A 12,772-nucleotide genomic window follows, 5' to 3' on the forward strand; every position below is an offset into this window, starting at 1 on the left:
TAAATAAATAAATAAATAAATAAATAAATAAATAAATAAATAAATAAATAAATAAATAAATAAATAAATAAATAAACAAACAAACAAACAAACATATATTTAAATATGCAAGGAATGTAGGCCTATTTATATAAGCTGCGCCTATTCTGGAAAACCTTAGTTCACCTTCACATTTTTATAATAACGTAATGTTTCAATAGTGGTGTTTCAACTCAAATTAGGCCTACTGGCAAATATCATGAATATAGCGACTGTATTTAGCTGGACAATACTTCCTGATACGGATGGTCGAATAAATACTATCTCAGCACATCTAATTATTATTATTATGACATTCGTCCCCATAGCACTAAATGGAATGATTCAGAAAAGTTTATGGTACCCGATGTTCTACGGCTTTTTATAAAAATATCGCGGGAAAAGACCAAAATTGAAAAGAAATGGGGTTTCAAATTGAACTTTGAAATTCGAAAAGTATAAATCACGTTGGGTCTAAGGCTGTGCTAACACTTTTCTTTGATGACTTTGAACACAATGTTTTATTTTTTCAAATATCTTAAAAATACAAGAATCTAAGTTAATTGAACAGACAGTAGGTAGTTGTAAACTGATTCCACGATAGATGAAGCTGGCATAGCTCCATACTCAGTCAGTGCTACTGAAAATGAGTAACTTTACATTTCTTAGCTTCAGCGACGACGAAGCGTCATATGACCTCCCCCCCCCCCACCGAAATGACAATTTAGATTTTTTTAAATAGCAGTTCGGACTCGGAACTAAACCTAGTATAAAATTTGACCCAATATGCGTAAATGAGGTGAATTGCGGTAAACACCATTTTGATATGTGACCCGATATTAGTAGATGAGGCAGAATGCGCAAAAAGTAATTTTCATATATAAGCACAAATGTGAAACAAGGTCACAATTAATAAAATGTTGGCAGCAAAATGATCTTTAATCATTCATAACTTTTGATAGGAATACTGTAGTATTGTTGATTTTGGTATCAAAATGTTCATTATTTAATACAGATTACAAAAATATGAATATCTCAATTTTGATATTTCCCGCATAACGTCTCATTTACTCATGCTGGGTCACAAATGAGTCTTTTGGTGATAAGTTCGGATCTTTTTACGCTGGCCCGCACCTTTGTTCTATAACCATTAAGGTATAGGACATTTTGTGTTTTTTCTATAGCCCCCGAATTAAATTTATTTAATTATGTTTGTACTCACTCAGGTAGCATTGTGTGTGAATTTTACATCCGAACTAAGTGCTATTCTTTTTTATGGGCATTTTAGTGTCTAAAATGGCCCAAAATGAGGGTTTTTCAATATTGCCGTCCATTTCTAATCGTCACCCCCATAGACTTTACATGTAAAATAAAAAGGCCCCATCCATCAACTACCAATCTTTCTCTAGATAGGCTAGGCCTATGCTGAATGTTTTGGCCGAATTCGCCTGATTATATCGGCTATTGAACATGTTGAAGGATCAAAGCAAAATAAGCTATCTTTCTTTAAGGGAAGGGGTATGAACGTTTGGACAGTATTTATTGTGGGACATTAGAGCACATCAGACATATCGAATTGCATTCTGAATACGAAGAATGTCTTTAGGCCTTCTGATATCAAATAATTTTGATTTTTTGAAATTCGCAATGTAATACACATTTTATGGCAAATCATTAAAAATTGATATTTTTGATATATAACAGTACTTGAAGTAAACTTTATAAATCTGATGATTTATACTTAAAGTGTATGTAGGTGGGATGAAAAGCCGACGATCAAATGAAAATTTTGACCTTTCGTATTGAAGATATGGATTTTGTTCCCAAAACACCAAAAATAGGTCTTTTTGGGAAAAAATCGATATCTTCAATATAAAAGGTCAAAATTTTCAATTGATCGTCGGCTTTTCCTCCCAGCTACATACACTTTAAGAATATATCATTTGATTTATAAAATTTATTTCGAGGACTGTTATATATCAAAAATTATTTAAAAAAATATCAAATTTTTATAATTTGTCATAAAATTTGTATTACATCGTGAATTTCAAAATATGAAAATTATTTGACATCAGAAAGACATATGCTTCGTATTCAGAATGCAATTCGATACGTCTGAGGTGCTCTCATGTCCCACAAAAAATACTGTCGAAACGCCATAAACGCTCATTCTAGATCCCTTAAGCTAGCAGTTCTTTCTTTAAGATAGCTTAGCTGAATCCCGTTTTCTTCTTACACGTGTTTCTAATACGAACACAACGGGGTTGATGCTCGAACATCATTGGCTTGCTGCTCGTTCGCTCGCTCATTTAATTAATTAACTCAAGGATACCTATTTCTCTGAGTGAATTGCTTAGGGGAATTGAAAGAACAATTTGCTTAAATTTTTACAAAAACCGGAGCCAGGCCAGACAGGCCAGACAGGCCTACTATCATGATGTAATATTTCCGGGATACATTTAATAAAAATACATATTTGTTGGCATTTAGTCAATCGTGTCGGGATCAACATATTTTGTTGGCATAAGTCAATCGTAACATCTTTTCTTACTGAGATCGAGGGTATTTGTTGGCATTTAGTCAATCGTGTCGGGATTAACGTGGATTTTGTTGGCACAAGTCAACCGTGCACATCGACATCGCTTGATAAATAATTACGGGAAACTAAATTAATACCCGGGATCGATACACGTGCATGTGCTATGCACGATTTGATATTCAGACCATTATATCTTTGGATGCCGGGGTACAGTTAGAACGCTGGACAACCGATTGTTATTGTTCTGCAAGGCTCACTCAGTCATTTAATAAGGCAATACAAACGATCGAATTTGGTATTCAAATGAAAAAAATTTTGAGTTACACCTTTTCAGTGTAAACTTTTTTCTCGGCCAAATGAACAGCAATAATTTTCATTTTTTCAGTAAATGTCAGGAAAAACTGTAATGCTTGATACTGTATTTTTTTTTTTTTTTCTTAGTGTTAAACTTAGTCGTGAAATTCAGTCATTTAGTGTAAGATTTTCGATTTTGATAGGCTTCAACTCTGCCCGCGTGCCTTTTTTTGGATCAACCTTTTAGCTTTTCAAAGTAATATAGTTACTGTCTAGTCTGCATTTTATTTGTTTCCCAACATCAAGTTGGTGTACCTTGCTTTTTTTCTTTCCTAAAACACTGTACTTTTTAGTTTTGGACAAAATTAACTCCACTTTTCTAAAAAAACACCTTTAAGGGCAGACTTGTCCCAGTCAAAAATGTTATTATTATTATTATCATTATTATAATGTGGTAGACTTGGACCAAAACTTTACTTGTCTTACGAGCGTATTGCAGCAAATCAATGCGCCAAAACTGTAATGGTTCTAGCAAAAACGATACGACTAATTAAAGCAAAGTTTATTCTACAAACCATACAGTTTCAAACCTTGCTTGATTTATCGTTGTTAATGAGTTATGTACGTTTATGTAAGTGTTGCAGGTGTTTCAGCCCTCCTACATAACTCAAGAACCACAGGACGTACATAAGTATATCTTTGATATTTGAATTGTTCTACACACTCGCTATGAAATAAGCAATGCGATTTTTGCCAAAGCTGACTACCATTCGCAAGATGCTGTGAACTACAAAATCACAACACTTTAAAATAGCGTCAAACCTTAAGACCGAAATTCAACTTGATAATAACCATTACTAGCGGTCACCTTTTTTTCGCGGTTCGTAAATAAATATAATTTTACAAATGCATCACCACCCTTACCAACTCCTTACCGATTGATCAGTCGCTTTATTTGCTCATTTTTTGACTTTTTTCTCTAAGATTGATAAAAATGAGGTGAATATGCAGCGTAACTCGGTGAATGATTAGGTTTGCAAAAGTGAAATTTGCAGTTGCATCACCACCATTCGAGTTTTTATCACGAAAAGTTTTGCAACTCGGTAATTTATTATAGATTGGTATTTATGCACATTTTCGCGCGCTCCGCAATTGATGTAGGAAGGAGTGGGCATGCATTTTGTAGCCTTGTCCCCGGGTGCTACAACCCCTAGCTATGTCACTGCAGCTAGTGACAAATCTTCAAAAGTAAAGACATTTATTAACAAGATAAGTTCATTGAAATACAAAATAAATATGATCTGAAATACCATTTTTACCAGGTTTTTGGGTATATGGTTTTCAATAACAAAATTGATTGGCTCTACAAGATGCACACCCTTGGTCAGGGGCACCCGGTCTACTCCCCCCCCCGGGCACCTGACCAAAAGTTACGCCACTGCCTGGTGGACAGAATTTTATTTAAATGAGGATGAGTGACGTCGTATTGCATAGGATCTATACAAATCAGCCCTTTTTATTGGTTGTTTGACAGGCTCACAGAACTAGAAAAAGGGGCGTGGCTTAACGCAGGCAGATGTGTATAAGAACAGCTACCTGAACAAGTGAAAGCCACAACTCTGCTAGCAGTCTTCTACTTGCAAATCAAGAAAGTCAAATCAGAAGTTATCCAGGATACCGGCCAAAACTGTATCTCCAATTTACCAGTACCAGGTTAGTTTCATTTTGTTTAAGTCTTTACATTCTTTTTATACATTCTCGCTTTTCTTTTCTGTTTGTTTGTGTGTGTGTGTGGGGGGGTGGGTGTGGGGTGTGTGTGGTGGATGTGTTCGGTATGGGGTTTAAAGGCCTATTCAAATCAATGATTGCTCGATCGTAATCGGGATCGTAAAAATCACCAAAATTCATATTTTGACACCTTTGTTGGTGTCATAAATGTACTCACTTTCTCATAGCCATTAAAGACAAAATAAGATATTTTTTACCTGAATCCGTAATGTCTCTACTTAAAGGCCTATTCAGTGATTTGCTCATCCGGACGATCGTAAAAATCATCAAAATTCAGATTTTGATACCTTTGTCATTGTCCATATGTTGTCATACGTGTTAAAATAGCCTGCTAGTGGTTCAAACAAAAGCTGTGTGCAGTTAAGACAAAAATAAGGAATTTACATGAATCTGTGATTTAGATACTGACAGTATCTAAATTAGCTACATGTATTTGAATTGGGCTTCAACTTCGTCAATACTGCTGTTTTCTTTTATTTTTTTGCCAATTTTTTCATTTCAAAAATAACAAATGACAATTTGAATGGCTTATCCTTCACTTTTAAGCAATTTATAAACAATTTTAATTTGTTTACACTTTCGCTGCTGGGATCACTGGATGGGTTTTTAAGTAGAGAAATAATTAGCTACATGTATTTGAACGGGGCTTCTACTTCGGCAATCATTGTAAACATTGATGTTTTCCCTTTATTGCCAATATTTTCATTTCAAAAAATACCTAATGACAATTTTAATGAATTATCCTTCACTTTTAGAACATTTATAAATAATTAAAAAATTGTTTTGCTATTTTTTGGTTTGGTTTGGTTTCCCAAGTTTTGACTACCAGACTCAGTGCATGTTGGAGGCTGTGTATAGCATAATCATGTGAAGTACAATGTGCTCTTTTTGGCATATAGACCTTTACCATGTTTACTACATGTCATACCAGGGGATCGGGACAAACAAGTTATGATGGTTTAAATGAATAGGCGTTACACACGAATTCAAAGATAAAGCACCATGTATGTCATAATGTTTGCGTGATCTATCTTCATAATTATTATGTCTTGTCTTATCTTGTCTTGCTGGCTACGTCAGCTCATGTCGACTGTATCCCTCCTCCTCATGAAGTTGTTCTCTGTCTTGTGCTATCCTAGCCCAAGTTGTGCCAATGTAAGATGTGATGTCGTCCCACCATCTACGTTTTTGTCCTACCCTTCTCCTTCTACCTGTTCTCGGTTGCCACTCTGTTAGTCGTTTTGTCCACCTGTTATCATATGATCTTGCTAGATGTCCTGCCCATCTCCATTTTGCCTCTTTTATTTTCTCCAGAATGTCCTTACCTTTGGTTTTATCAATACACATGTTATATGCGAGTTCCTGATTTTGTCCCGTATTGTGATATTCAGTATTCTTCTTTCCATTGCACGCTCTGCTGTTATCAGATTTTCTTCTAGGTATTTAGTTGTTTCGCAGCCATATGTCATTGTAGGCAGCACACACTGATTGAAGACCCTCTTCCTTAATATCAATGATAGTTTTCTATCACACATAATGTCTTTATATCTGCCAAAGCAGATCCAGCCAGCCTTAATTCTGATTAGAACTTCTCCTCTCGCATTGTCTTCCAGCTTCAGAGTCTGGCCAAGATATTTGTAGCGTTCTACTTTTTCTATCTCATCAGTTTCAACTACAATGTGCTCTTTTGTTTGGAAATTTTTCATGAATTTTGTTTTCCCTTTGTGTATACTATGTAAAACGATTTAATTCCACGGAAGTTTGTGGGCTCTATAGCATGTTGGCCAATAATTTTGTTACCCGCATAACAAAAATAAGATTGCCAGTCTGTAAAATATTAAGTGATTATGTTATAAATGATTATATCATGATTACAGTGACTTTAGCCGTGTGATAGTTTTTATTTAGATTCCCGTCATCTGATTGGTTAAAAGCGCGGACATAGTATACAAATATTGACTGCTATGAGGGGCATGGTTAAAATTATAGGCCCAAGGTGATCTCAAAACCATGACTATGCCCCGAGGCGTAGCCCGCCCCGAATAAAAAGCAGTCAATATTTGTTTTATATACCAAATCTTAAGATTCTTGTCATCTGTTTGGTTAAGCATCGATTTTGGGAAGAGAAATTAATAGTTTCAAAGCGAACGGGACACAGATTACAATCTGCGATTTATGCGTAATTATAGCGCGTGAAAACATTAACGCGTGCGTAATATCATTTTACGCTTGGAAAACGCGCAGTTTGATCGTGACGCACGTGACCGGTCCATAGTTCATTTCCATGGACCGGTCCATAGTTCATTTTGCGGGCATAGTTAATTCAATGACTGCACTTTCAACCAATCAGATGACAGGAATCTATATATGAGGTATATAATTTTGACTATGCTTTCAAAGTAACTATTCCCCAGGCATAGTTCTGTGTGTGCGTTGTTCCCAGAGTAAAATGATATTACACACGCGTTAATGTTTTCGCGCGCTATAATTACGCGGAAATCGCAGATTGATCTGTGCCGTTCGCATTGAAACTATTAATTTCTCTTCTCAAAATCGATGCTTTTAACCAAACAGATGACAAGAATCTTAAGATTTGGTATATTACCATTTACCATCATAATGCTCTGCCGTAGTGCGCCTGCGCCAAGCCGTGCGCTGACTCTTGGACTCGCCGATTTAGTTATGGGGTGGACCCCAAAATGTGAAGTATATCACGGCAAAACATGGTGTTATGTTGATGAAAAAATGTATATATTTCCTACCTTAAATAGTATTTTAGTAATAGAATTTATGCATGAGTGATATAAAACAAATATTAACTGTCTTAAATTCGTGTAATGGTCGAAATATAATCACTCGGTGAAAGATGTATTGTTCCATTTCACTCGACGTTCCGGCTCGTGGAATGGAACAATCCATTTTTCACCTCGTGATTATATTTCGACCATCACACTCATAGACAGTTAATATTTGTATACTATCCAGTTCAGTTTTCATTACGAAGGAATTTCTCTCTTGTTTCATATCCAATGTAGCGTTTACCTGCTCAGCAATAGCTTCTAAATCAATCACTTTGGTTCTCGTGTCCTTCTGGTCTGATTCTAACTTTTGTATGCTCACTTCCATGGTATCAAGACGGCTGATGACTTTAATGCAAAAGTTCCGTGATTTTATTTAACTCACGCATAATCGCACCGGCACCGTCGCCATCTTGCCCATCTGTTCGAGCCTCGGAGCTATGTGTATCCATGGTATCAGTGCTATCATCTTCACGTTGTTTAATATCCCGTCCTTTTGTCATGCATTATATCCAAAATGTAATTCAAACTGTTCTATAGTAGATAAAAGATTAGTCCATGTACATTAGATGTCAACTTCGAGGGTAACATGCATATACACATTAACACTATAATTGGATTAGCAAGAAAAGTTATTTTTCAGTACGATAGCACTTTCACCTGATGATTCGATTTCATATAGATATGATCTTCTCAAGTCTAGAGTTGAAACAAAAATATTTTATAAAATTTTCCCCAAGGAAAATTTTGTCCCGCTTTCACTATGAAATGGAATCGACCATTTATAGTATGATTTATATAGGCCTATATGAAAGTCTCTATTTTCTATATCATTGCCAGGTTCAAGAAGCTCCAAGATGAAGACTACACTGTGTATTGCTCTAATGATAGTGGCCGTTGTTTGCCACGTCCAATCCGCGAGTCTCGGAGACACAGGTGAGTATCGAGTTAAATACCCGCCCTTAACTAAAAATTAAAAACTGACCCATGTTTATAAAGCAGATTTTACAGAAATAGGACCCATTCATAGTAAAGTCACAGAATATGGATCATTCATATAGTAGTGCCTATTCCTATTCCTAAAATATGGAGCCATTCATATAGCTGTCTGAATAATGGCAGTTTACTTATTTCTTGAAGCAAGTGACATTCATCTGAGACCATAATACCTAAACAGACATTCATGGTGCAATTTGGGTTTTTTTTTCCAAAATCAAGAAAGGTGGTGTGTAATTTTGTAAAATATTTGGTACAGCAGGGGCTGAGTTTTGAGGCGTGATGCTGAGAAGTGCGATTAATCGCTCGCCTAAATCGGCCAATTTCGATATTTCACCGGCTGTTTACTACGTCCGGATTTTGTCGACGATTAACGAGTCAACCTTCGGTGGGTATTCCCTGTAACCCTTGACCTATTCTAGCGAAGGTATCCGCGCCCGAGATCCTTTCCAAAGCAAAATTTCAACGTTCAGTTGCTGTTAAACAATATCCCAGATTTCCTTTCGTACGTACTGCACTATAATTATGATAATGGGCAGAAGGTTTGTTGACATCCACCAACAGCACAAAATATAAATAAAAAATAATAACAATAACAAAATGTTGTTATAGTTCGGCTACAAATGAGACCTATTATTATAGTAGTGCTAGGCTAGAACTGACCCACTTTCATATTTGCACCAGGAGTTACATTGACAAAAAAGAACTAACCATCTTTATAGTAATATCATAAAAAATTACCCATCGTTATAGTGAGAGGGTGAAAATGTGACCCATATGAGCGGCACATAATGTACCTACCATTTCCACTGAGTACCCCCCCCCCCCCCAGGGAATACCCTCCGCGCCGGGATGTGAATTGAAGCTTGGCTAATATATCAGGGTACTTCGGTTATATTTATAAATGCGCTTTTATAAATACGCACGTGACCCGAGCACGACACACCAAGACCAACAAGCGTGTCCAAATCCTCATGCATTGACCACTATACAGAAAAGGAAAGGAACTCTGTAGATGAATATCATCAAATTTACGTATTAATTGAATTGCAAATTTATTACACATTTTGCAATTCCGAATTTGTAATATGTTGTCAAAAACAACATTTTGAAAGTATTTGACGAAAAAAAAAAATATTCAACGACAGAAACGTTTACAATATAATCACAAAGTTGAACAAAATAGGCAATTTTGCTTCATGTTGTTCCGCCTTTGCATTCAATTGTATAGGAAGACCACTCGCTATCTGGAGGTGGTCACGTGCGAATTTATAAAAGCGCATTTATAAATATAACCGAAGTACACTGTATATTCAGGCTTCCTAAGGCAGTAGGCTTGCCTGAGACTAGTATACCTGAACAGTACGACGACAATTTTTTTTATTCTTTAATTTTTTAAGGTAATTAAAGAAAATAAATATAAAGGCCTTGCCAACATAATTGTGTGTTTTTTTTTTTTCTCTCACTCTGGATCTTATGGATCTTAAAGGTTCACTGCGGAGATTCTGGAACAGGTTCTCAAGAAAAGAGAATTGGAAAACGTAAGTTCATCTGATTTGAATTGAAAGGTTACAATTATATTTGGAGGAATTGCATTGTATTTAATTATTATATTATTTTAAATAAATACATTTCACAACTGCATGTCTATAACTACTGTCAAATTGAAATAGCATACTATACTAATAATTTTTGTATGCAGTTTTCTACTTCCCAAATGTCAAAGATCATTTTTCTCAAGTTGCAGCCCGGTCGGAGCAACTTTAAATTTGACACGACCTTTGACCCCGGGTGACCTTTGCTGTTTCATACTCCCCAAGTGTCAGGGATCATTTTCCCGAGTTACAGCCTAATCGGAGCAAATTTGAATTTGACACTGGATATAGCCGATGCATATGCAAGTGACGTAATCGTGCTATGTAATTTGTGGCAGAAGAAGCATTTTGAAGGTGTTTGGTTATATACCGGAAATTACCCCTTAATAACCTTTGACCACAAATCTGTGTACACCCTATAGACACTGGATATAACCAATGGTTATATGCAAGTGACTTCATTTGACCTTAGTTGACCATTGACCTCGGGTAAACTCGGGTTTACTACTCATACTCCCTCAAATCAAGGAAAATTTGCATCACATTTAAGCCCAATCAGCCCCATTTTAACATTTAACTTCATTTGACCTTTCTTGACCTTTAAACTCGGATGACCTTAACGGTTTCATACTCCTCAAGAGTCAGGGATCATTTTCCACAAGTTACAGCCCAATCGGAGCAATTTCAAATTTGACCTGACCTTTGACTTCGGATGACCTTTGCGGTTTCATACTTTTAATATCAAAAGTATGCCAATTGTATTGATTTGATCGTTTGCATCAAAAAGTCAAGTGTACATGTGAAAAACTCAAGAAACTCGAGATTTTTGAACTTGGCCTATATGACAAGAAAAATCGAAAGCCAGCATAACATGTTTTTGGCAGTTTTCCCATTTTTGACCAAAAGAAAAGAACTTTCAGCATTGTTCATGTGTTCTTGCTACACAAACGGTTTTTTACTTCACAATGAAGTTCTTGATATTAACGAGTAGTTTACTCCAGTCCAAGTTGATCTTGAATCTTGATATTAATTTGAGCGTAGTTGTAGATGTCAGAAGTCGGCGTTGCCATAGCAATTTCTGTTGTGTTTCAGTCAATCAATCAATCAATCAATTTATTTCATCCATTCATTATACAACAATCAATAGGGCCATGCCATAGTAACTGACGCACCTGCATGTCTAAACTACTGTCAAATTGAAGTAGCATACTATAATACTATAACAACTTTTAATTTGACACGACCTTTGACCCTGGATGACCTTAGCGGTTTCATACTCTCCAAGTGTCGGGGATCATTTTTACCGAGTTACAGCCCAATCCAAGCAAATTTGAATTTTACACTGGATATAGCCGATGCATATGTGCAAGTGACCAGAAATACACCAGAAATTGCCCCTTAATGATCTTTGACCCCAAAGGGAGGAAAGGAAGGGAAGGGAGGGAGGGAAGGAAGGAGGGAAGGAAGGAAGGAGGGAAGGCAGGGAAGGAAGAAATGAAGGCGAAAATGGAGGGAAGGAAGGAAGGAAGGAGGGAAGGAAGGAGGGAAGGAAAGAGGGAAGGGAGGAGGGAAGGAAGGAGGGAAGGAAGGAGATAGGGAGGGAAGGAAGGAAGGAGGAAAGGAAGGGAAGAAGGGAAGGACGGAACGAAGGACGGAACGAAGGAGGGAAGGAAGGAGGAAGGAAGGAAGGAGGGAGGGAAGGAGGGAAGGAAGGAAGAAAAATTACAAGCGATGATTCGGAGCTAGTATACTTTTCCTACGTAGCATCATTTTAAATATTTGTGTATCTTAAAATTTTCTCAGGTTGTGTGAATCACTCGCCCGAGTGTGGCTCTATCTTGAACTATAATCCAGGTGCTTGCGACGATGACTACATTCATAACATGTGTCCACAGTCATGTAACCCGTGGTGCTAAAAGGTAAGTGTAGCAGATAGGGTCATAAAACTACATTCAGAAATCGGGGTCGACTTGGACTTCGATTCAGCTTTTTTTATTTTTAAACTAGACAAACCGTTAACACTTTAACAAGCCACATGTAGTATTTATAGGTATGATGAAAAACATGGCAATTATTATAATTAGGTGGCATGAAATGCCACACTGATATATTGTTGAGCAGGTGAATCTGCTGTTTCTTCTGCTTCTGCTTCTTCCGATTCTTTCGTCAAACCATCTTTTAGAATGCTACTAGTGCCAAACGATTGCATCAATCTCGACCAAACTGGACCACAAGAAGCACCGACCCAAGCTCCTTCTAAGTTGTACACAGTTAGTGGTGAAACGTCATGTAAAAGTTATTCGAGGTCGCTATGTGAAAATCTTTCAAATGCTACTAGTGACAGGCGCTTGACCCAATTTCAACCAAATGTGGCCATTAGAACCGTTGACCTAAGCTTAATGTAAGTTGTATACAGATAAGGGTCAAAGGTCATAGGGGTTATTAGTGGTAATTTTGTCAAAATCTTGAAAATGCTACTCCTCTTTTAAAGTGCATACTATGACCACCAGACTTGGTCAGAAGAACCACTGGCCGGAACAAGCTTAATATAAATTACACCTCAGCTTGGGGTCAACCTGAGGTCTAAGGTCAAATGAGGTCACGTGGTAACTTTGGGCTAAAACTTGATATGAGGGGAACATGAAGGTCAATCTGAGGTCACCGGTGGTCAAAGATTAAATGAAGTCCAACTTTAAAATGGGCCCTAATGGGCTTAAACTTAGTGCAAATCATCCTTGATATGA

General features: G+C 36.8%; 1 long non-coding RNA gene across 1 annotated transcript; it reads left to right on the forward strand.

Annotated features, from left to right (window-relative positions):
• Positions 1-4,390: 4,390 nt before the first annotated feature.
• Positions 4,391-9,933, forward strand: LOC140169080 (uncharacterized). The gene is made up of 3 exons (XR_011861344.1): positions 4,391-4,564; positions 8,278-8,373; positions 9,923-9,933. It is a non-coding gene; the product is annotated as an uncharacterized lncRNA (long non-coding RNA).
• The last annotated feature ends 2,839 nt before the right edge of the window (positions 9,934-12,772 follow it).

The sequence above is a fragment of the Amphiura filiformis genome, chromosome 14 (genome assembly GCF_039555335.1).
Source record: "Amphiura filiformis chromosome 14, Afil_fr2py, whole genome shotgun sequence".
Taxonomy (NCBI): domain Eukaryota; kingdom Metazoa; phylum Echinodermata; class Ophiuroidea; order Amphilepidida; family Amphiuridae; genus Amphiura; species Amphiura filiformis.